Source organism: Triticum aestivum, chromosome 5D (genome assembly GCF_018294505.1).
Source record: "Triticum aestivum cultivar Chinese Spring chromosome 5D, IWGSC CS RefSeq v2.1, whole genome shotgun sequence".
Lineage (NCBI taxonomy): Eukaryota > Viridiplantae > Streptophyta > Magnoliopsida > Poales > Poaceae > Triticum > Triticum aestivum.
In genome coordinates, this window is record NC_057808.1 from 511,556,539 (window position 1) to 511,581,244 (window position 24,706).

The 24,706-nt window shown below is 46.8% G+C and overlaps 1 pseudogene; it reads right to left on the reverse strand.

Annotated features, from left to right (window-relative positions):
• Positions 1 to 12,065: 12,065 nt before the first annotated feature.
• Positions 12,066 to 24,450, reverse strand: LOC123123334 (uncharacterized; annotated as a pseudogene).
• Between the last annotated feature and the right edge of the window lie 256 nt (positions 24,451 to 24,706).

The window sequence follows — 24,706 nt, forward strand, 5'->3', positions numbered from 1 at the left end:
ACTCATGTCTATGGCTAGGAAACTTAACCATCTTTGATTAACGAGCTAGTCAAGTAGAGGCATACTAGTGACACTCTGTTTGTCTATGTATTCACACATGTACTAAGTTCCGGTTAATACAATTGTAGCATGAATAATAAACATTTATCATGATATAAGGAAATATAAATAACAACTTTATTATTGCCTCTAGGGCATATTTCCTTCACTATCCTCCTTGTTGATCTCCCCGGGTTCTTCTCTCTTCAGCTCTATCTTCATTAGCCAAGCATTGTTGCCTTCATTGTTGGAGGAGGGGGACAACATGATGCCTGGCCTTGACAACTCTGACAGAAAACAGCTCGAAATAAAAATAGAGGATATTTGCGTGATACGAGGGTCAAAACCTTTGGGAGATTATATAATGAATTTTTACCGACCAAAAGAAGTGTCGTGCAAGAAAACGGAGTGCGAAGGGTACATGAGGTGCCAACGAGGCAGGGGGGTGCGCCCAGGGGGGTAGGGCATGCCTTCCACCCTCGTGGATGCCTCGTGTCCCTTTCGAACTACTTCTTATTTTCCTATTTTCTTAAATATTCCAAAATGGAGAAAAATTGCCATTAGAACTGTTTTGGAGTCGGTTTACTTACTGTACCACATACCTATTCCTTTTTGAAGTCTGGAATGTTCTGGAAAGTGTCCCTTATGTACTCCTCCGGGGTTACGGTGTCAATAGCATTGGTTTCAACATTTATGGGATTACATGAGATATAATGTTTGATTCTTTGACCGTTCACCACCTTCGGATTTGTGCCTTCGAAGTTGTTGATTTTTATGGCACCGGAATGATAGACCTCCTCGATAACGTAAGGACCTTCCCATTTAGAGAGGAGTTTTCCTGCAAAAAATCTTAAACAAGAGTTGTATAACAAAACATAATCACCTACATTAAACTCATGCTTTTGTATCCTTTTGTCATGCCATATTTTAACTTTTCTTTAAACAGTTTGGCATTCTCATAGGCTTGTGTTCTCCATTCATCAAGTGAGCTAATGTCAAATAGTCTCTTCTCACTGGCAAGTTTGAAGTCATAATTGAGTTCTTTAATGGCCCAATATGCCTTATGTTCTAGTTCGAGAGGTAAGTGACATGCTTTTTTATAAACCATTTTATACGGAGACATACCCATAGGATTTTTATATGCAGTTCTATAGGCCCATAATGCATCATCAAGTTTCTTGGACCAATTTTTTCTAGATCTATTAACAGTATTTTGCAAAATTAATTTAATCTCTCTATTACTCAGTTCTACTTGACCACTAGACTGTGGGTGGTATGGAGATGCAATTCTATGATTAACATCATACTTAGCAAGCATTTTACGAAAAGCACCATGAATAAAATGTGAACCACCATCAGTCATTAAGTATCTAGGGACTCCAAACCTCGGAAAAATAACTTCTTTAAGCATCTTAATAGAGGTGTTATGATCAGCACTACTAGTTGGAATAGCTTCTACCCACTTAGTAACGTAGTCAACAGCAACTAAAATATGTGTATACCCATTAGAGGAAGGAAACGGTCCCATATAATCAAAGCCCCAAACATCAAATGGTTCAATAACAAGTGAATAGTTCATAGGCATTTCTTGACGTCTACTAATATTACCAATTCTTTGACATTCATCGCAAGACAAGACAAACTTACGGGCATCTTTGAAGAGAGTAGGCCAATAAAAACCGGATTGCAATACCTTATGTGCAGTTCTATCTCCAGCATGGTGTCCTCCATAAGCCTCGGAGTGACACTTGCGTAGGATATGTTCCTATTCATGATCGGGTACACAACGTCTAATAACACCATCTACTCCTTCTTTATAAAGGTGTGGGCCATCCCAAAAGTAATGTCTTAAATCATAGAAAAACTTTTTCTTTTGCTGGTATGTGAAACTAGGTGGTATAAATTTAGCAACAATGTAATTAGCATAATCAGCATACCATGGAGCAGTACAAGAAGCATTTATGACAGCTAATTGTTCATCCGGAAAGCTATCATCAATAGGTAATGGGTCATCAAGAACATTCTTTAACCTAGACAAGTTGTCTGCAACGGGGTTCTCAGCTCCCTTTCTATCAATAATATGCAAATCAAATTCTTGTAGCAAGAGAACCCATCTAATAAGTCTAGGTTTGGCATCTTTCTTTTCCATAAGATATTTAATAGCAGCATGATCAGTGTGAACAGTTACTTTAGAATCAACAATATAAGGTCTGAACTTATCACAAGCAAATACAACTGCTAAAAATTCTTTTTCAGTAGTAGCATAATTTCTCTGGGCACTGTCTAGAGTTTTACTAGCATATTGGATAACATTTAATTTCTTATCAACTCTTTGTCCTAGAACAGCACCTACAGCATAATCACTAGCATCACACATAATTTCAAATGGTAAATTCCAATCAGGTGGCTGGACAATAGGTGCAGAAATCAAGGCTTTCTTAAGTATTTTAAATGCCTCTACACAATCATCATCAAAGACAAAAGGAACATCTTTTTGTAAGAGATTAGTCAGAGGCCTAGAAATTTTTTAGAAGTCTTTAATGAACCTCCTATAAAAACCGGCATGACCAAGGAATCTTCTTATACCTTTAATGTCCTTAGGACACGGCATCTTTTCAATAGCATCAACTTTAGCTTTATCAACTTCAATACCTCTTTCAGAAATTTAATGCCCCAAGACAATACCTTCATTAACCATAAAGTGGCATTTCTCCCAATTCAAGACAAGATTAGTTTCTTCACATCTCTGCAAAACTCGTTCAAGGTTGCTTAAGCAATCATTAAAAGAAGTTCCATACACGGAAAAATCATCCATGAATACATCAACAATATTTTCACAAAAGTCAGAGAATATAGCAGTCATACATCTTTGAAAGGTAGCAGGTGCACTACATAAACCAAAAGGCATATGTCTATAAGCAAAGGTACCGAAAGGGCAAGTAAAACTGGTCTTTTCCTGATCCTCTTTTGACACAGGTATTTGAGAGAAACCAGAATAACCGTCTAGAAAGCAAAAATGTGTATGTTTGGATAATCTTTCTAGCATTTGATCAATAAAAGGTAAAGGGTAATGATCTTTTCTAGTAGCTTTATTTAATTTGCGGAAATCAATTACCATTCTATAACATGTAACAATTCTTTGTGGGATCGATTCATCTTTATCATTAGGAACAACAGTAATACCTCCCTTCTTAGGGACACAATGGACAGGACTTACCCACTGACTATCAGCAACAAGATAAATTATACCTGCCTCCAGAAGCTTTATTATTTCATTTCTTACCACTTCTTTCATCTTAGGATTTAACTGTCATTGGTGATCAACAACTGGTTTAGCGTCTTTCTCCAATTTTATTTTGTGCTGGTAAAGAGTGGGACTAATTCCCTTAAGATCATCAATAGTATATCCAATAGCAGCACGGTGCTTCTTCAGAGTTTTCAATAATTTCTCTTCTTCCTGTTCTGAAAGGTTAGCACTAATAATAACAGGATATATCTTATTTTCATCAAGATAAGCATATTTAAGAGTATCAGGTAATGGTTTAAGCTCAAACACGGGATCACCCTTGGGTGGGAAGGATCTCCTAGGATTTCAATAGGCAAGTTGTGTTTTAGTCCTTTCGATAAGTAAGAGTGTCGAACCCAACGAGGAGCAGAAGGAAATGACAAGGAGTTTTCAGTAAGGCATTCTCTGCAAGCACTGAAATTATCGATAACAGATAGTTTTGTGATAGGGTAATTCGTAACGGGTAACAAGCAACAAAAGTAAATAAGGTGCAGCAAGGTGGCCCAATCCTTTTTGTAGCAAAGGACAAGCCTGGACAAACTCTTATATAAAGGAAAACACTCCCGAGGGCACATGGGAATTATCGTCAAGCTAGTTTTCATCATGCTCATATGATTCACGTTCGTTACTTTGATAATTTGATATGTGGGTGGATCGGTGCTTGGGTACTGCCCTTCCTTGGACAAGCATCCCACTTATGATTAACCACTCTTGCAAGCATCCGCAACTGTGAAAGAAGAATTAAGGTAAACCTAACCATAGCATGAAACATATGGATCCAAATCAGCCCCTTACGAAGCAACGCATAAACTAGGGTTTAAGCTTCTGTCACTCTAGCAACCCATCATCTACTTATTACTTCCCAATGCCTTCCCCTAGGCCCAAACAATGGTGAAGTGTCATGTAGTCGACGTTCACATAACACCACTAGAGGAAAGACAACATATATCTCATCAAAATATCGAACGAATACCAAATTCACATGACTACTTATAACAAGACTTCTCCCATGTCCTCAGGTACAAACGTAACTACTCACAAATCATATTCATGTTCATAATCAGAGGGGTATTAATATGCATAAAGGATCTGAACATATAATCTTCCACTAAATAAACCAACTAGCATCAACTACAAGGAGTAATCAACACTACTAGCAACCCACAGGTACCAATATGAGGTTTTGAGACAAAGATCGGATACAAGAGATGAAGTAGGGTTTGAGAGGAGATGGTGCTGGTGAAGATGTTTATGGAGATTGACCCCCTCCCAATGAGAGGATCGATGGTGATGACGGTGGTGACGATTTCCCCCTCCCGGAGGGATGTTTCCCCGGCAGAACAGCTCCGCCAGAGCCCTAGATTGGTTCCGCCAAGGTTCCGCCTCGAGACGGCGGTGCTTCGTCCCGAAAGCTTCCTTCCGATTTTTTTCAGGGCAAAAGACACCTTATACGAGAAGATGGGCATCGGGGGGCTTCCAGGTGGCCCACGAGACAGGGGGCGCGCCCAAGGGGGTAGAGCGCGCCCCCCACCCTCGTGGCCAGGGTGTGGGCCCCCTTCGGTTGATTCTTTCACCAGTATTTTTTATTAATTCCAAAAAGTGCCTCCGTGAAGTTTCAGGACTTTTGGAGTTGTGTAGAATAGGTCTCTAATATTTGCTCATTTTCCAGCCCAGAATTCCAGCTGCCGGCATTCTCCCTCTTTATGTCAACCTTGTAAAATAAGAGAGAAAAGGCATAAGTATTGTGACATAATGTGTAATAACAGCCCATAATGCAATAAATATTGATATAAAAGCATGATGCAAAATGGACGTATCAATAGTTCATCGTGAAGTTTTTATAGCTTGGTGGCAGTGATTGAAGAACTCTGTCAATGATACTATCATCAGGAAGATTAACTCCCAGTTGAGTCAAGTGGTTGTGGTATCCAGACATTCTCAGTATATGTTCATTGACAGAACTTTTCTCCTCCATCGTGCAGCTATAGAACTTATTGGAGACTTCATATCTCTCAATTCAGGCATTTGCTTGAAATATTAACTTCAACTCCTGGAACATCTCATATGCTCCATGATGTTCAAAACGTCTTTGAAGTCCCGATTCTAAGCCGTAAAGCATGGCACACTGAACTATCGAGTAGTCATCAGCTTTGCTCTGCTAGCCGTTCATAACGTCCGAAGTTGCTCCTGCAGCGGGTCTTGCACCTAGCGGTGCTTCCAGGATGTAATTCTTCTGTGCAGCAATGAGGATAATCCACAAGTTATGGACCCAGTCCGTGTAGTTGCTACCATCATCTTTCAACTTAACTTTCTCTGGGAACGCATTAAAATTCAAAGGAACGGTAGCACGGGCCATTGATCTACAACAACATAGACATGCAAAAACTATCAGGTACTAAGTTCATGATAAATTAAAGTTCATTTAATCATATTACTTAAGAACTCCCACTTAGATAGACATCCCTCTAGTCATCTAAATGATCACGTGATCCATATCAACTAAACCATGTCCGATCATCACGTGAGATGGAGTAGTTTTCAATGGTGAACATCACTATGTTGATCATATCTACTATATGATTCACGTTCGACCTTTCGGTCTCAGTGTTCCGAGGCTATATCTGCATATGCTAGGCTCGTCAAGTTTAACCCGAGTATTCTGCATGTGCAAAACTGGCTTGCACCCATTGTATGTGAACGTAGAGCTTATCACACCTGATCATCACGTGGTGTCTCGGCACGACGAACTGTAGCACCGGTGCATACTCAGGGAGAACACTTATACCTTGAAATTTAGTGAGGGATCATCTTATAATGCTACCGCCGTACTAAGCAAAATAAGATGCATAAAGGATAAACATCACATGCAATCAAAACATGTGACATCATATGGCCATCATCATCTTGTGCCTTTGATCTCCATCTCCAAAGCACTGTCATGATCTCCATCGTCACCGGGTTGACACCTTGATCTCCATCGTAGCATCGTTGTTGTCTCGCCAACTATTGCTTCTACGACTATCGCTACCGCTTATTGATAAAGTAAAGCAATTACATGGCGATTACATTTCATACAATAAAGCGACAACCATAAGGCTCCTGCCAGTTGTCGATAACGGTTACAAAACATGATCATCTCATACAATAATTTATATCTCATCACGTCTTGACCATATCACATCACAACATGCCCTGCAAAAACAAGTTAGACGTCCTCTACTTTGTTGTTGCAAGTTTTACGTGGCTGCTACGGGCTTCTAGCAAGAACCGTTCTTACCTACGCATCCAAACCACAACAATTTTTTGTCAAGTGTGCTGTTTTAACCTTCAACAAGGACCGACCGTAGTCAAACTCGATTCAACTAAAGTTGGAGAAACAGACACCTGCTAGCAACCTGTGTGCGAAGCACGTCGGTAGAACCAGTCTCATGAACGCGGTCATGTAATGTCGGTCCAGGCCGCTTCATCCAACAATACCGCCGAATCAAAGTAAGACGTTGGTGGTAAGCAGTATGACTATTATCGCCCACAACTCATTGTGTTCTACTCGTGCATATATCAGCTACGCATAGACCTGGCTCGGATGCCACTGTTGGGGAACATAGTAATTCAAAAAAATTCCTACGATCACGCAAGATCTATCTAGGAGAAGCATAACAACGAGCGGGGAGAGTGTGTCCACGTACCCTCGTAGACCGAAAGCGGAAGCGTTAGTTAACACGGTTGACGTAGTCGAACGTCTTCACGATCCAACCGATCCAAGTACCGAACGTACGGCACCTCCGTGTTCAGCACACGTTCAACACAATGACGTCCCTCGAGATCTTGATCCAGTAGAGCGTCGAGGGAGAGTTCCGTCAGCACGACGGCGTGGCGACGGTGTTGGTGATGTGATCCGCGCAGGGCTTCGCCTAAGCACTACGACAATATGACCGAGGTGGTAAACTATGGAGGGGGGCACCGCACACGGGTAAGAAACAACTGTTGTGCCTTGTGGTGCCCCTTGGCCACGTATATAAAGGAGGAGAGGGAGGAGGCCGGCGGCCATGAGGGGGTGCGCCAAGGGGGGTCCAACTAGGATTCCCAAACCTAGTTGGACTCCCTTTCCTATTCCAAGAGGGGGAAGGAGGGAAGGAGAGGGAGAAGGAGAGGAAAGAGGGGGCCGCGCCCCCTCCCCCTAGTCCAATTCGAACTGCCCTTAGGGGGGGCGCCACCCTATGGTCTGCCCTCTCCTCCCTTATGGCCCATTGAGGCCCATAATTTCCCCGGGGGGTTCCGTAACCCCTCGGTTCCCCGATAAATATCCAAAACGTCCCGAAACCTTTCTGGTGTCTGAATACCTTCGTCCAATATATCAATCTTTACCTCTCGACCATTTTGAGACTCCTCATCATGTCCGTGATCTCATCCGGTACTCCGAACAAACTTTGGTCACCAAAACACATAACTCATAATACAAATCGTCATCGAACGTTAACCGTGCGGACCCTACGGGTTCGAGAACTATGTAGACATGACCGAGACACATCTCCGATCAATAACCAATAGCGGAACCTGGATGCTCATATTGGCTCCTACATATTCTACGGAGATCTTTATCGGTCAAACCGCATAACAACATATGTCATTCCCTTTGTCATCGGTATGTTACTTGCCCGAGATTCGATCGTCGGTATCATCATACCTAGTTCAATCTCGTTACCGGCAAGTCTCTTTACTCGTTCCGTAATGCATCATCCCGCAACTAACTCATTAGTCACATTGCTTGCAAGGCTTATAGTGATGTGCATTACCGAGAGGGCCCAGAGATACCTCTCCGATACACGGAGTGACAAATCCTAATCTCGATCTATGCCAACTCAACAAACACCTTCGGAGACACCTGTAGAGCATCTTTATAATCACCCAGTTACGTTGTGACGTTTGATAGCACACTAAGTGTTCCTCCGGTATTCGGAAGTTGCATAATCTCATAGTCAGAGGAATATGTATAAGTCATGAAGAAAGCAATAGTAGTAAAACTAAACGATCATTATGCTAAGCTAGTGGATGGGTCTTGTCCATCACATCATTCTCTAATGATGTGATCCCGTTCATCAAATGACAACACATGTCTATGGTCAGGAAACTTAACCATCTTTGATTAACGAGCTAGTCAAGTAGAGGCATACTAGGGACACTCTGTTTGTCTATGTATTTACACATGTACTAAGTTTCCAGTTAATACAATTCTAGCATGAATAATAAACATTTATCATGATATAAGGAAATATAAATAACAACTTTATTATTGCGTCTAGGGCGTATTTCCTTCAAGAAGAGGGGATAGAGCTTGAGCTGGAAAGAGGGAGAATGGAAATGGGGGTGAATGAGTGGGTGGGGGAGCACAGCCCCCACCCCTCACAACCTTATCGAGGACCCTACCGCCAGAGTCCCCGACGGTAGGATGTTAGAGCCTACCGCCAGAGTTGTTGGCGGTAGGTACCTTTGCAACGTGTCAGTGGCCGTTAACAGCCAGACGCCGTTAGGGCACCTACCGCCGGGGAGGGCAGTGGTAGCCTGTGTATGCTACCGCCAGGGTCGGCGATGGTAGCAAAAGGGTCAAATCTCGAAAATTTTCCAGACCGGTGTCAGATCCTGATAAAGTATGTGAAAAGGGTCAAAACACGAATTTTTGCCGTTGTGCGCTGCTTTATATTGGTGAATCAGTGTTCATCTTTTGAGTAGTAGCAGCAGTCTAGCTAGCGGTTAGGGGTTAGTGGTGAAGGAGGGAATGGATTTCGGCGGGGCAACAAGTGCAGCGCCTATGCGTTAGGCGCTACACTATATACACAGTATAGTGTAGCGCCTAGCTCTTAGGCGTCGCACACTGACTCTGTAAATTTTAGACAGTAGGAACCCTCTGTTGCTTTCATGTGTAGCGCCTTTCGTCTCGGCGCCGCATATGATAGTATGACGCCTTTCGTTTAGGCGCTGCACAATCAGGGGTGAGGCCATGGGGTGCCACGCTGGCCAGATGTGCAACGCCTGTCAGTTAGTCGCTGCACAGTGTAGTGTGGTGCCTAGTTGTCAGGCGCCAAAAAAAAGTCAGTTTGTGAAAAAATTCAACGGCAGTTCATTTTGTGAATTAATTTCGTTCTCAGATCAAATATGTGTTTTTTGCCGATAAGGGAGGGCAAGAAAGACACGCCGCAACGGTGGAGGGAGGGAGGGAGGCAGCGCGGGCGAGCCGTGGCACTGCATGCATCCAGCCATGGCTCCTGCTGGTCCCTTCTCGGCCTTCCATTGGCAATGGGCATTGCCCGTGCAGCCCTTTCGTTTCCTCCCCACCAACTTTTACCTTCCCTGGCTTTCCTTGCATTGGCATTGGGGAACAAGCAGGCAGGCGACAGAGGAGGGGTGAGCAGAATCGCGACGCAGGTGAGGTCTTGGGCTGCGCTGGTGATCTTCCTGTCGGGCTGCAAAACCGAGTAGTACTAGTAGAGTAGAGATCTCAGTAGAGTATATCCCGAGAACCCACACGACACGACCATGACCAATGACCAGTGGAGGGAGGTAGTGGGATCAAGGGTAGCCATGTGGAAAAGCGGCCAAGAAAGCTTTCACAGCGCTGCTACCTTTTGTTTTACTGTATCATCTTCCCTTGCTTCCCTTGGTAAGGCCAACTCTAGCGCGTGACCCTATCCTGTTCAGCCGCGTTCGTTTGGGATAAACGGACAGACGACGACGCCTAACGCGCGGTCCCATACGGACAAATGTCCGTTTTCCGTCCATTTTCACCCCATCCACGGCCAAGTTTGGCCTCGTTAGCGGTCGAACTTGAATGGAAATTTCTTTTACCTATTTCCTTGGGCAATCTCTTATTAACAACCGACACGCGCAGACGGCTGCGATGCGTGCCCTCGTCACCCCTGGCCCGCTCGTCGGTGACACAAGTCACCCCTCCCCCCCCCCTCCTCCCATCCCACACCAGTCCTCGCCGCTGCCGCCCCTCGTCCCCGGCCGCAGCGACTCCCAGCCCACACCCTCCCCAACCCACGCCATAGCCGCCGCCGGCGGCCCTCGTCCCGGGATAAACTATCCCAGGCCCGCCGGATTTGTGTGCATCCGGCCACATTTTGGTCGCCGGATCTGTGTGAATCTGCCCGCATCTGGGTCGCCGGCGGCAGGCCTCGCCATGGATTGGCCGAGCAGGGCCGCACAGCCCTAGCAACTCGGGGCCCATATGCATTCACGGACTCCGCCTCTAGCCGCTCGAATCTGTCTCGCCGGAAGTTCGCCGGCACGCCCGGCCAACGTCCGGGCTCGGCGCTAGCCGAAAGGCTCGCCGGCTCACCGGTGCCGCTCGTGGGGTGTGGCGACTGCGGGAAGAAGGTCGTGCGCCGCGTTTCTTCCACGCCGGAACATCCCAGGTGGGTGTTCATCAAATGCAAAAACGGACAAGGTATATGCCTACTTCGGTGGTGATTCGGATTCGGCGCGTATTCAGTAGTTTTTCTTACAATGCTTTGAATTTGTGTGTAGGCTCCCTGCAGGTTTTGGTATTGGAAAGAAGAATACATTGATCTATTAATAGGACGAAATTTGATAGATACTCGTGCACTTCTTGCTCGAGTAGTGGGTAGAGATGAGAATAGAGATGAGATTAGAAATGCCATTAGATGGGAAGCAACGTCTACTTCTTTAGAATCGAAGAAGAAGACCGAAGTAGCGAAGGTCGACAATCTGCAGATAAACAATGAAGACATCGAGAAGATATTAAACCAACTTCAGGGAGCAGTTATGGAAGTTGGTTTCCTTTTAAAATGTCTAATTGTAGTTGTTGTTTGCTTTGGTCCGAAAATCCAATCGGTGCCCAGGCTCATCTGCTCCCGGTCAGAAAAAAATTCAAAAAAACTAGAAAAAATTAAAAAAAAATCCATTTTTTGTGTGGTAGATAATTTGATGCCTGAGGTCCACTCCAAATTTCGGCTCATTTGGATATCTGAGCAGCTCTCGGCAAAAAAGACAAATCGGGTCAAAACAGTGCGTGAACAGTAAACTTTTTTACAGACCCCGATTTTGTCTTTTTTACAGAGAGCTGCTCAAATGTCCAAATGAGTTGAAATTTGCAGCGAACCTCACGCATCAAATTATCTACCACCCCAAAAAAATTGGAATTTTTTGAATTTTTCTAGTATTTGTTTTGAATTTTTTCGTCACCGTGGGTGCAGCTGAGCCCGAGAGCAGAAACGCCGCACTCGCTTTGGTCTTGCTATTTTAGTCAAAATGTAGTTGATCTACTCCAATGTATGAAAATGTTGTCGATGAAATAAAAGAAAATTGCCCAAGAAAATATTTGTTCATGGCCGTGGCGGACCGGATGCGTCCGCGCGTTGGGCGCACGGCTACCGCATCCCAGGACAGGCCCTGACATGACCCCATTGGCCGCCCCAAACAGACAGAATTTGGGCTAAACGGACTTCCGGATGGGGTCACGCGCTGGAGTTGGCCTAATTTCATTTCTGTGCAATGGTTTTTATTCGTTCGGATCTCTCTTGTTGAGCAGCAGGTACGGAGGGATGTGGTACTGCCAATGTGTTCGCCAGCCGCACCTTCTTCCTTTACAGACGGAAACGGAAGAGATTTAACACAACATCTTGTAAATTCTGTTACAAACTACTGTACTGTGTATCCCCATTGTAGTTTCGTACCTCCATGGGTTTCATCTCTACTATCTTACGGCAATGAAACTTCAGTCTGTAGTTACCACAAAGACAAGTTTGTGACATGAAATTGCAGTAACAGACTTCCATCTCGACAACATCTTATGATTTGGATCTCTACTACTATTGTTGCAAACTCAAGGGATTCACTGAAACAACATCTGTTCAGTTGCCCTGAATCTTTGACGAATAACTGCAAGCAAAAGACTATGAACTGACAGTTTACTGCAACAGCGGGAACGCAGAAATGACCTTTTCAACTGATCAAACACGCCTCGCAAGGGTTATTACAGACTCCTCTCACGGACATGCAAAACATACATAAAACACTTCGGTGTGGATTCAACCAAAGCATCATTTCGTATTCAGCGATTTCTTGAGACCACGAAGGGCACCCCACATGGCAGTTAACACAATGAAGAGGAGTACCCCGGTGCCAATGGCGTACTTCAGACCAAGGTTCATGAGCAAGTTTACCAGCAACCCCGCAAGAAGCACTCCCATGAAATTCGCGGACAAACCTGACCAGAACGGCATGCCAAGGACGGACGCGATGATGGTGCCGGTCCATGCTCCGGTGCCTGGGAACGGGACAGCGGCAAACAGCATCAGCCCGAGCCACTGGAACTCCTCGACTGGCGCAGCCTTCCGTCGCGCCCGCTCGAAGAGGAGGTCCATTATCCGGGTCGCCCAAGCACTTCTCTGCGAGAGGAAGGTTGCGAGTTTCTTCAGGTAGAGGATGATGAATGGCACAGGCACCATGTTCCTGGAGAAACAGAGAGTACATATCAAGTTCTATACATATAGCATTAAACAATTTCTGAAGAGAGATCACACGTTGCTGATACTAGAGTGACAACTGGCTTTACATTTTAGTTGGGCCACCGTAAAATGACAGTAAAACATCATCACGGCCCTATATATCAATCACCAGGATAAAAAACTACTAACATCAATGCTGAATAGCACTTGGCTTCCACATCATCCGGATTCCCGTATTTTATGCATGCGGATGCCACATCACCTTCCTGCCTACACCCTCCTATCTCACTCTCTCCCTCTCTCTTCTGTCTTCTGCACACTACAAAAATGGAAGTGCAGATTTTCTCCGAATGTTGATGTATTGGAATTCTTCTGCTGGGATGCGTCTTCTCTCGTGAGGCTTGGGCAGCGGTTCTGACGGCTTGGGGGGAGATAAGACTGAATGCCTGACCTGAATACAGACTTGGTTGACTGGTGGAGCTCGCGAGTGACCAAGGGGCGGAGTGCCAGGGATACTCGAACGGCGGTCTTGCTCGTTGACATAGTATTCAACAGCGCGGCTCCGTCCACGCGTGTGGTTCTTCAGAAGGTTTGCGACGAGGGGAGGGACTGGAAGTTGGCAAAGCTACTGAGCTCTGCTCTTCTGATGGAGTTAGATGTGGGGTGGGCTGTTAGTGAGTAGTTGATTCGGGAACCTTGGGCCTCCGGCTGGCTGGAGGTGTTGTAACTGGTTTCCGGTGTTGTACTGGCCACTTTAGCTTTGCTTCTTCTATGATACTGATGCATCCGCTGGGATGTATCCTTGAAAAAAATTTGTATTGGAATTCTGCAGGAGGTTGTCGAAGACGTTTCAAATAGAGGTGACACTGACCTTTGTAGTAGTGAGGTGGGCAGCAGTTGAGTCGGGTGGTTGGGGCTTAAGAGGGAAGAGCTTGAGAGGAAGATCGACACGTTCATCTCATCCTCTTACAAACTGAATACATGTACTCCAATATTAGTACCATGTCCTAGTTTCTCTCAGGGGAAGGGGGCTCCTATTGCTTGTCCACATTGTGGCGGATGTCCTGGGCAGCAGATTTTCTGAGGACTTCTTCAGAGCTGCTAATGGTACAAGAGGTGGGATCCTGGTTGCCAGCACAGATGATTTTGCTATTTCCTTCAACTATAATGCCTCAGGCTCTCACTTTATTACTGGTACTATTACTGATCTGACCGATAATGCTGCTGTGTATGGGCCTCCAGAGGACAGTGATAAGATTCTTTTTCTCAACGAGATTAAGAGCATAAAGAATAGTGTGTTGCCTGATTGGATGATTCTTGGAGACTTTAATCTCTCATTTGTCGTGTCTGCGACGAAAGCAACTCCAACATTAATCTCAGAATGATGGGCCGCTTTAGAAACTTGATTGAGGATCTTGAGCTCCAGGAAATTGCTCTTAATGGAAGGAGGTTCACCTGGTCTAAGGAAAGAGAGAACACGGTTCATTAAAAAATCGATCGTGTTAATCTTGGGAGCTGAGCCACTTGTAATATCAGTTGTCTCCGGCCTCAGCTGCCATTTTGCATTACTGTTCAATGGTCCTCCAGAAGATGGATCTCAAGCACTATAAAGGTTCAGATATGAGGCTTATTGGCTAATGATGGAGGGATTCAGAGAGAAGCTGCTTGAGGCAGGGCTAAACCTGTTCGCTTGAAGGATGCTGTAAAGATTCTGCACATCAAAGCTTTCAAGAACTGCTCATGCTCTGAAATTGCGATATACAAGATTAAAGAAGGAAGTGAGATTGAGAAAGGAGGTACCCAATGAGGCGATTTTCCAGCTGGACCTTGATCAGGAGGAACGTGAGCTATTCGCTAAGGAATGAAACCAACGGCTGAACTAGCTGTAGTAGCATCGTGGTATTTATGGTGGCAACATCAACAACTTGTTAAAGGAATGGCGATTCAAACACCGGAGAGAACAGCTATGTCCATTCGAGTTCTAGCAACAAATTATATTCGATCAATGACCCCAAAGATGCCAGCCCGTATGAAGGAGCATATGTGAAAGAAACCATGTACTGGAAAGGTGAAAGTTAATGTAGATGTTTCCTTTCATGCGGACACTTTATCTGGGGCCTGTGGAGCCATTGCGCGAGATGAACGCGGAGATTTTATAGCTGCTGCTGAATGGTTCCTTCAGCATGTTTGCGACGTTGATTCGGCAAAGATAACAGCTATTAGAAACGGACTGTACCTGCTCGGAAGTCCGGGGTGCAACAATGCCGATATTGCATCTGATTGTTTGTTTGCAGTGGAGTCTGTTCAGCTGATGGATGCAAATTTTGGCCCAGATGTAGCTCTTATTTCTGAATGAAAGCAACTGTCAATGACTTCGCAAACATCTCCTTTATGCATTGCTTCCGGGAGGCTAATCAGGTTGCAGATGAGATAGCTAGGCACTCTTTTAGCACTAGAAACTCAAGTTCCTAGGATACTGTAATCCCTGACTTTATTTCTCACTTACTTGTAAATGATATGACAATCATATGAGAGGAATAAAGTCTATTTGCTGTCAAAAAAAATGAAACCTTCGTTTTCTCTTGAAATCAAAGCTGCTTGGCTTTGCAGCACTTGACAGAGTGAGATGGGTCATAGATCTTGTATTATGTGGACCAAATCTGTAGATGCAAACACAAAAGTTTTTCACGTTAAAGCGAATGATCCCGAGGAGGAAGAATCACATTCCCGCTCTGAAAAATCTGATGGGTGAAGAGACATGTGACCATGATGCTAAAGCTCAGGTGTGTTTAGAGTTATATTAGTGCCTTTTGGCCTTTTGCATTCTAGTCTCTTGGCATCCCTTGTACATGTATATATGTTGGCATTTGCCCCCTGATAATATCAAGTTGCTATTCCTAACAAGGTGCTACTGCATCGCTTCACTTCCCTGATCAAGGAGGCTTGCCAGAGACTTTATGGGGTTTAGCTGGGCCTTTGTCTGTGGGGTGTTCTTTCCGGCGAGGCCCCCTGTCCTCCTCGCCCAATCTCTCCTGCGGCACCTACTCCACCGCCGACGCCACCGGCTCTTGCAGCAAATGCTTCTGGTGATGATAGGGCTACAGCCAAGGTTGCTGCTGATGAAGCGGCTGCTGCTTATGACCAGCAGGTCTTGGCTTATTCGGAGGCTCTTTCCGTTTATCGTGATGATCTGTCTGCTTACACTCAGTGGTGTGATGATGATGCTCATGCCGTGGCTGTTCTCACTTCCAGCGTTCTACCTCTACCTCAGTTTGCTTCTGAGTTTATGGGCTTCGGTACTGTCTTTGAGATGTGGGCTCATTTTCGCCAGCGTTATCAGCCCTCTGGTGAGGCTCTCTACTTGTCTGTGGTCCGTCAGGAGCATGCTCTTCAGCAGGGAGACTCCACTATTGATGAGTTCTACACTCAAAGTTCTGCTATCTGGCGCCGGCTTGACTCCCTTCGCACTGCTGTTTGTGGCACTTGCCCATGTTGCCAGACTGTGAGGTCAGACTTGGGAGTTTCAGCGCATCTATGAGTTCTTATCGCGGCTCAATGGAGAGTTTGAGCCTCGACGTGCTCAGTTGTTTGCTCGTGGCCGTGTTCCTATTTCTGAGGTGCTTTCTGAGCTTCGTGCTGAGGAGACTCGCCTCCGTGGTGCTAGTCTGCTTCAGGTTCCCTCTGTGCTCGCTGCTCAAGCTGCTGCTCCACCCGTGTCTTCCCGCTCTAGTGCTCCGCCGCTACTACCCAACCTTATGGTAGTGAGGGTCGCTCTCGTCCTCGTACTCACTGCGGCTACAGCACCAGGGATGGTCACCCGGAGTCTGAGTGCTTCAAGAAGCGTGATATGCGTAATAAGGAGCCCAATTCATCTACTGGGACCCGTGCTTCTTCCTCGACGTCGCCTACTGTCTCCTTGACTGAGCAGGATATTATGAAGCTTAAGCGTCTACTTGTTGCTTCAGGTTCTTCGACAGGTACTGCAGGCTCTGACTAGTGCTTCCAGTGCTGAGAGATCACCATCTACACAGTTAGGTACATCCTCATGGGTTCTGGATTCTAGAGCTTCATTTCATATATGTTCTGATTCTTCTGTCTTGTCCTCTCTTAGATCTCTAGATTTTCCTATTAATGTTCTTACTGCTGATGGTACTCCTCTTCCTGTTGCTAGTCGAGGCACTCTTTCCACTTCTTCATTTCATGTTCCAAATGTTTCTCATGTTCCTCGCCTTACAATAAACCTATCTTCTGCGAGTCAGCTTACTGATTCTGGTTGTCGTGTCATTCTTGACGTTGGTTCTTGCACTATTCAAGATCGTCGCACGAAGGCTCTAGTTGGGGCAGGCCCTCGCCGCCCTGATTCTCAGGGACTTTGGGAGTTAGACTGGCTTCATGTTCCTTCCGCTGCCACCAGACCCGCTAGTCCATCTGCCTTCGTCGCTTCAGCTACCAGCTCCTTCCAGCAGTGGCATCATCGACTTGGCCACCTCTGTGGTTCTCGACTATCGTCTTTTGTTCGTCGTGGTCTTCTGGGGCCTGTCTCAGGAGATGTCTCCTTACAGTGTCAGGGTTGTAGGCTCGTGGTCTTATGGGGCCTGTCTCAGGAGATGTCTCCTTACATTGTCAGGGTTGTAGGCTTGGTAAACAAGTTCAGTTACCTTGTCCTACTAGGGAGTCGGTGTCTCAACGCCCTTTTGACTTAGTACATTCTGATGTGTGGGGGCCGTCTCCCTTCGCTTCAAAAGGGGGTCATCGATACTATATTATTTTTATAGATGATTTCTCTCGCTACACTTGGCTTTACTTTATGTCTTCTCGTAGTGAGGTTCTCTCTATTTATAAGTGCTTTGCTGCCATGGTTCACACTCAGTTCTCTACACCTATTCGTGTGTTTTGTGCTGATTCTGCTGGCGAGTATATATCAGAAATATTACGTGGTTTTCTTGCTGAGCAAGGTACTATTGCTCAGTTCTCTTGTCCTGGTGCTCACGCTCAGAATGGTGTGGCTGAGCGCAACCATCGTCACCTTCTTGAGACAGCTCGTGCGATGATGACTGCCGCCTCTCTTCCGTCTCATTTTTGGGCTGAGGCTGTCTCCACTACTACATATCTCATAAACATTCAGCCCTCATCTGCTCTGTAGGGTGGTATTCCTCTAGCATCTTTCTGATCGTTCTCCTGATTATTCGGCGCTTCGGTTGTTTGGTTGCATTTGCTATGTCTTGCTTGCACCTCGTGAATGCACCAAACTGACCGCTCAGTCTGTTGAGTGTCTTTCTCGGATACAGTGATGAGCACAAGGGCTATCGGTGTTGGGATCCTATCAGTCGCCGGATGCGTATTTCCCGGGATGTGCCTTTTGATGAGTCTTGTCCCTTCTACACGCGTCCATCCTCCTCTGCTTTTTCACTGGAGGACCTCTCTTTTCTTACGTTTTCGGATACACCTCCCCCTGTGCCCAGTATTCCTATTCCTCGTCCCGCTGTTGCAGATCCGACGCCGTCCTCTCCCATGGATTCTTCTGCTCCCTCATCGCATGATTCTCGACCTTCATCACCGATGCCTTCCCCTTCTCCACCTTCATCACCGATACCTTCTCCTTCTTCACCTTCATCATCGATACATTCCCCGTCTCCACCTCCAGTGATTCCACCTCTTCCCTCCTTTCCTTTCCATTATACTCGTCGTTCACGTGTTGTGCATAAATGTGCCATCTACTTCTGGTGCGTCGTCCTCCTCATCCCAGTCGACTTATGGTCTTCGGGCTCGGCCTCGCCCTCCCCCTAACCGCTATTCTCCTAGTCGATATGGTCTTTCGGCTGTACTTGAGCCTACCTCTTATCGCGATGTTGTTGTTCATCCTGAATGGCAGTTTGCGATGGCAGAGGAGCTTGCTGCTCTTGAGCGCACTGGCACGTGGGATCTTGTTCCTCTTCCTCCCGGTGTTCGTCCCATCACTTGTAAGTGGGTCTACAAGGTTAAGACTCGCTCTGATGGTTCTCTTGAGCGTTACAAAGCTCGTCTTGTGGCTCGTGGCTTTCAGCAGGAGCATGGTCGTGATTACGATGAGACTTTTGCTCTTGTGGCCCATATGACCACTATCCGCACACTTCTCGTTGTGACCTCTATTCGTCATTGGCCTGTTTCTCAGCTTGATGTTAAGAATGCCTTTCTTAATGGTGAGTTGCGTGAGGAGGTATATATGCAGCCACCACCTGGGTATTCTATTCATGATGGCATGGTATGCCGTCTTCGTCGCTCTCTCTATGGCCTTAAGCAAGCCTCACGCGCCTGGTTTGAGCGCTTTGCCTCTGTGGTGACCACCGCTGGTTTTTCAGCAAGTGCTCATGATCCGGCGCTGTTTGTCCACCTTTCAGCTCGTGGTTGGACTCTTCTTCTTCTATATGTTGATGACATGATCATCACTGGTGACGACCCTGAGACCCTGAGTACATTGCCTTTGTCAAGGCCCGCCTCAGTGAGCAGTTTCTTATGTCCGATCTTGGTCCTCTTCGTTACTTTCTTGGGATTGAGGTTTCCTCCACCTCTGATGGCTTTTTTATTTCCCAAGAAAAGTATATCCAGGATCTTCTTACTCGTGCGGCTCTTAGTGATGAGCGCACTGTTGCGACTCCTATGGAGCTCAATGTTCACCTTCGCGCTTCTGATGGTGAGCCCTTGTCTAATCCGACACGTTATCGTCATCTTGTTGGGAGTCTTGTCTATCTCACTGTCACTCGTCCGGATCTCCTATCATGTCCATATCCTGAGTCAGTTTGTTTCTTCTCCCACTTCGGTACACAATAGTCACCTTCTTCGTGTTCTACGATATCTTCGTGGCACGATCTCTCGCCGTCTCTTCTTTCCCCGTTCTAGCTCGTTACAGCTCCAGGCCTATTCGGATGATATGCGGGCTAGTGATCCTACGATCGCCGTTCACTTTCTGCTTATTGTATTTTTCTTGGTGGTTCTCTCATTGCCTGGAAGACGAAGAAACAGACTGTAGTTTCCCGTTCGAGTGCAGAGGCTGAGTTGCGAGCTATGTCTCTTCTGACGGCGTTACGATGGTTACTGGAGGATTTTGGTGTTTCTGTTACTACACCTATCACCCTCTTGTCAGACAGTACAGGTGCTATCAGTATTGCGAGGGATCCTGTGAAGCATGAGCTTACCAAGCATATTGGTGTTGATGCTTCTTATGTGCGCGCTGCTGTGCAAGATCATGTTGTTGCTCTACAATATGTACCTTCTGAGTTACAGCTAGCAGACTTCTTCACGAAGGCCCAGACTAGAGCGCAACATGGATTTCACCTTTCCAAACTCAGTGTTGTGGATCCACCATGAGTTTGAGGGGGGGGGGGGGGGGTGTTAAGTTATATTAGTGCCTTTTGTCCTTTTGCATTCTAGTCTCCTGATAATATCAAGTTGCTATTCCTAACAAGGTGCTACTGCATCGCTTCACTTCCCTGATCAAGGAGGCTTGCCAGAGACTTTATGGGGTTTAGCTGGGCTTTTTTTCCTGCAACTCCCCTCGGCTTATCTTCTGCAACTTGATGATACTTTATCGCTTACAGAGCTCAAAGACACCATCTCCATCTCCATGCTGAGAAGGCTCCGGGCCCGAAGGGATTTACTGGGGCTTTTGACAAAACCTGTGGGGATATCGTGTGCTCGGACCTTCTAGCTGCCCTAAATCAAATGCATGAGTTGAGAGGTGATCACTGGCACCTGCTGAATACTGCCAATATTGTTCTCATTCCAAAAAAAGATGTGGCTTCTTTTTTTTCTCGAGAAAATGCAAAGACTTTGCGTTTCTTTTCATTGAAAAGGTGGGGAAAAAGTTACATGCCTCCTAGGAGACGGTTTACAGAGAGCATTACAAAGGTTTTAATGGACGTCCCAGGTGGCTGGGAGTACCAGCCGAAGGCCTGAGGCCCCGGCCCGAGCCCAGAGGGCGGCTTCCGCTCTAATTTTCTCTGTCAAGAGGGGGACAGATGGTCGATCTCCATCGAAGACACAAGCGTGGCGCTGCTTCCAGATCATCCATCCTGTCAACAGCGCAATGGTGGTGAGTCCCTTGCGGAGTGGTTTGGGGTCGTCTCCTTGGCAGCGAGCCACCATTCGTTGAGGAAGTTCTCGCGGTCCGGTGGTCTGCAAGTCATCCTTAGCCAGGAGAGCGTGTCGTGCCGAACCTGCCTAGAGAAAGTGCAAGAGACAAGCAGGTGGTGAATTGTCTCAGGCTCTTGGTCGCAAAGTAGGCAGCGAGGGTGGTGCTGTAGGCCGCGGCGTTGCAATCTGTCGGCAGTCCAGCACCTGTCCATGTTGGCTAGCCAGTGAAAGAACTTCACTTTCGGCAGTACCCAGTTCTTCCAAATCAGCTTTAAGCGCGGCAGCTCGTGGTTACCAAGGAAGCTCACTTGAAGAAAATACCTCTACTTTTCCTCAAACTGGGCTTTGCTAAGGCGTTTGATTCAGTCAGATGGGATTTTTCTGCTTGAGGCTCTTCAGGCTTATGGTTTCAGTGCTCGTCGGAGGGATCATTTTTCGTTGACCCTGAGTTCTTCCTACTCAAGAGTTCTGCTCAATGGGAGGCCTGATGGCACTTTTATTCATAAGAGGGTTCAAACAGGGAGACCTGCTTCCCCCAATGCTCTTCATTTTGCCCCTGGAACCTTTACAGTGCATTCTGACCAAAGCTACTGGTCATGGCCTCTTATCCCCTGTCATGCAAAGAGCTGAGAAGATGAGAACAAGTTTTTTATGCAGATAATGTCGCTCTCTTCTTGAACTCTATCAAGGAGGAGCTTGCTGTGGCCTCAGGCCTCCTTCATTTCTTCGGCAATGTCTCTGGTCTTCAGGTGAATCTCAGCAAGTGTGTGGCCTAGCCTATTCGCAGTGACCACCTTTTGGTGGTTTGCTGGGGTCATTGACATGCAACTATTTAGGGCTTCCTCTCAGCACAAGGACCCGTAGAAGAATTGAATGCCAACCTCTCTTGGACAGAATTGAGGTTGAAGCCATGGAAGGTAAAATTCATGTAGGAAAGGGGCGTATAACGCTTATCAATTCTATGCTGACTGCGCTCACAAGTCACAACCTACTACTTCTTCACTGCTTTTCCACCGTCAAAGTGGATTATCAAACGATAGACAAGATCAGGAGAAGTTTTCTCTAGTGGGGATAAGAGGCACACGGGGGTAGTGTTTAGTAAGCTAGGTGAAAGTCTGCTCGTCTACATACTGTTGGGGCTAGGAGTGAAAGATTTGGAGCACTTTAGCAGGGCGTTGCGGTTAAGATGGCTATGGTTCAACTGGGACAATGTGGACAGACCATGGAAAGGACTGCCTCTTCCTTGCAATGCGACCTGTCAGCAGCTCTTTGCGAACTACACTTCGACTCACATTGGGAATGAGGAAAAGGCCTCATTCTGGTTCGACGGTTGCTTGATGGAGTCGATATGGCTCCCAGCTTATACCGGTTGGCCTCTAGGAAAAGTATCTCTGTTTGAGATGGGATCAGGGGAGGACAGTGGATGAAGGGCCTTGAAAGTATTAACTTGGAGGAGGAAATTGGCATGTTCTTGCAGATTTGGTCAGGGGGGAGGGGGGGCTTAGAAGCTCATAGCCTGCAACTCTTACTCGGGGTGTCTGCATATGATAGCTAGTTCTTCGGCAAATTCATTGTAATGACCTCCTGAAGATTTGGCATGTTCGAGCTGAAGGAGAAGTGCAGTTTTTCCTCTGGCTTCTCCTGCAGAACAGACTGCATACCGCGGAGACAGGCTGCAATCGAGAGGCTGGCCGCACAATGATGTGTGTGACCAGGTGCTGGAATCGGCGAACCATCTAATGCTGGGATGTTCTTTTGCTAAGCAAATTTGGTTTGCCTTCTCCTCCTCTCATCCTAGAGCTTCTGCAATTGCCCTGAGGTCTTCCGTCGTTGGCCGGTGGAGAAAATCTTCACTTGGAGTCAAAAATCCCCAAGGCCAGAAGATTGCACCTATGTGATTTATGTAGTCTGTCCCCCTGTGGAAGGAGCGCTGCCACGGGATCTTCCAAAATGCCCAGGCCTCCTCCGGTGAGAGCATGCCTTTTCATTCATGCTGACCTTCCATGTACAGGCCAGCTTGATCGAGAGTAAATGGCATGTATTTTTCTTTGTTTTTTAGCTGGTTTTGAGCTATGTACAGACTTCCACTTTCTTTAATTTAAAGCAGAGCTCAGAAAAACAGGCAGGGAAAGAGGTACCTATGTTTTGGGGGACTAAGAGTGAAAATTTGTTTATGTGATAAAGTCAGCAAAGCATATAACTTAGGGTCAAAATGTGAACCTTTTCCATTCAACTACAGTTGCTAACTTGCTAATTTCAGTCCCTTGATCATAATGTGCTCTCCTCAGAATCAGCTGTAATACCATGTAGGAACAGCAAATCTGTAGTAGTAACTAGTAAGCAATAATCAAGTGTCACTATCTCTAAACCTTAGCAATGCACAACTAGAGAACTACCAATTAACCTGAGCAAAAACAGACAATAGCTAAGTTGTCTTGAGATGGCCGTCAGTTAAGTAGCAACCTCAGTTCCACACTCACTAAAATGAGTCATATATTAATATTCACTTAGTTTGCATGTTAGGATAGATATCGTTTTGCAACAGATGACTTATCTGCCATTTAAACTTGTGTGTTGCCCTTTATTTGGGGCAGTTCTAATCCTTCAGGTTTAGTACAAAATGGGGTTTATTTCAACAGGCAAAAATAAAATGCTACAAAGTCAATCCACTTCGTCATTAGTTAAAACTGTCGAACACCTTGAGGAACTGACACTAAATCTACTCAAATGAAGCATTGACACTGGGGATAAGAAATGTACCCCAAAACTGCCAGGACGGTCAGCCGGACGGGGTGAAGACGCATCCAATACCCGGCAGGAATTGCTCCGCGCAGCTCGAGCACCGGCAATGTGGAAGTGTGAACACGACGGCGTCGTCGGGCCAGCCGAGCCTCCGCAGCGAGGCCGCGACCCGTAGCCCGAATCCAGAGGCCTTGATGGAGTCCACCGCCGCCGCCAGGGCCACGCTGCGGCATCCGAGCAGGGCGGCGGAGCCCAGGAGCGCGCCCAGCGCCAGCCGCCCCGCGAGCGCGGCCCAGTCGCCGGGCGCCTGGCCGCGCTCCTCCGTCGCCTCACCGCCGCCTCGCGCCGGCGCCGACGCGCGCGCGGCTCTGGCGACGGGAGCGAGAGGTTTGCGGGGAGGCGGCGGGATTCCGGGAGGAGCGGAGGCTGGAGCCCTGAGGCAGCGGAGAGCGGGCGGCGGAGCCGCGAAGAGAGGCCTCCGTCTCCAAGATGCCGGCGGGAGAGGCGAGGGCGCGGCGGCGATAAGTGCGGCCGCCATGGCTTTCCCGGTGAAGGAGAGAGGCTGCTCTCAGGATTGCCGTCGCGGCGGTGGCGCTCTGCGGGTTTGGGTCGGTACGGACGGTGGTTACGAGATGGGGAGGGGTCGTCGGAGGAGCGCCCGAGGCCACTGCGGCGCCATAGGACGGACGCGAGGAGAGCGGAAACAGAAGATGGATTGCTGACTGTTAATAATAATTTCGAAAAAGAAATAGGTTTTCGCCCGACCAAAATTCTTTTGTAAATCAGGTCAAAAAAAGAAAGGCGATGCTCGACCGGCAGAGCGCCAGATCGGTCCACTCCCCTGCAGTTGGATTGAAGCAATGCGTGCGTTCAGGATTGCCTTGACCGGTTGCAAGTCGCGCGCAACACCGTTGTCTTCTCTGGGTAACCACTTCTCCATCACAGTCGTAGCAAAAAAGTCCGCCGATCTCAACTTTTCTCTTTGATTATGGTTGCGACCGTCACGCAACCCGTATTGTTGTGGCCGCGGCGTCACTTCCATCGGTTGCAGCACATTGCCACA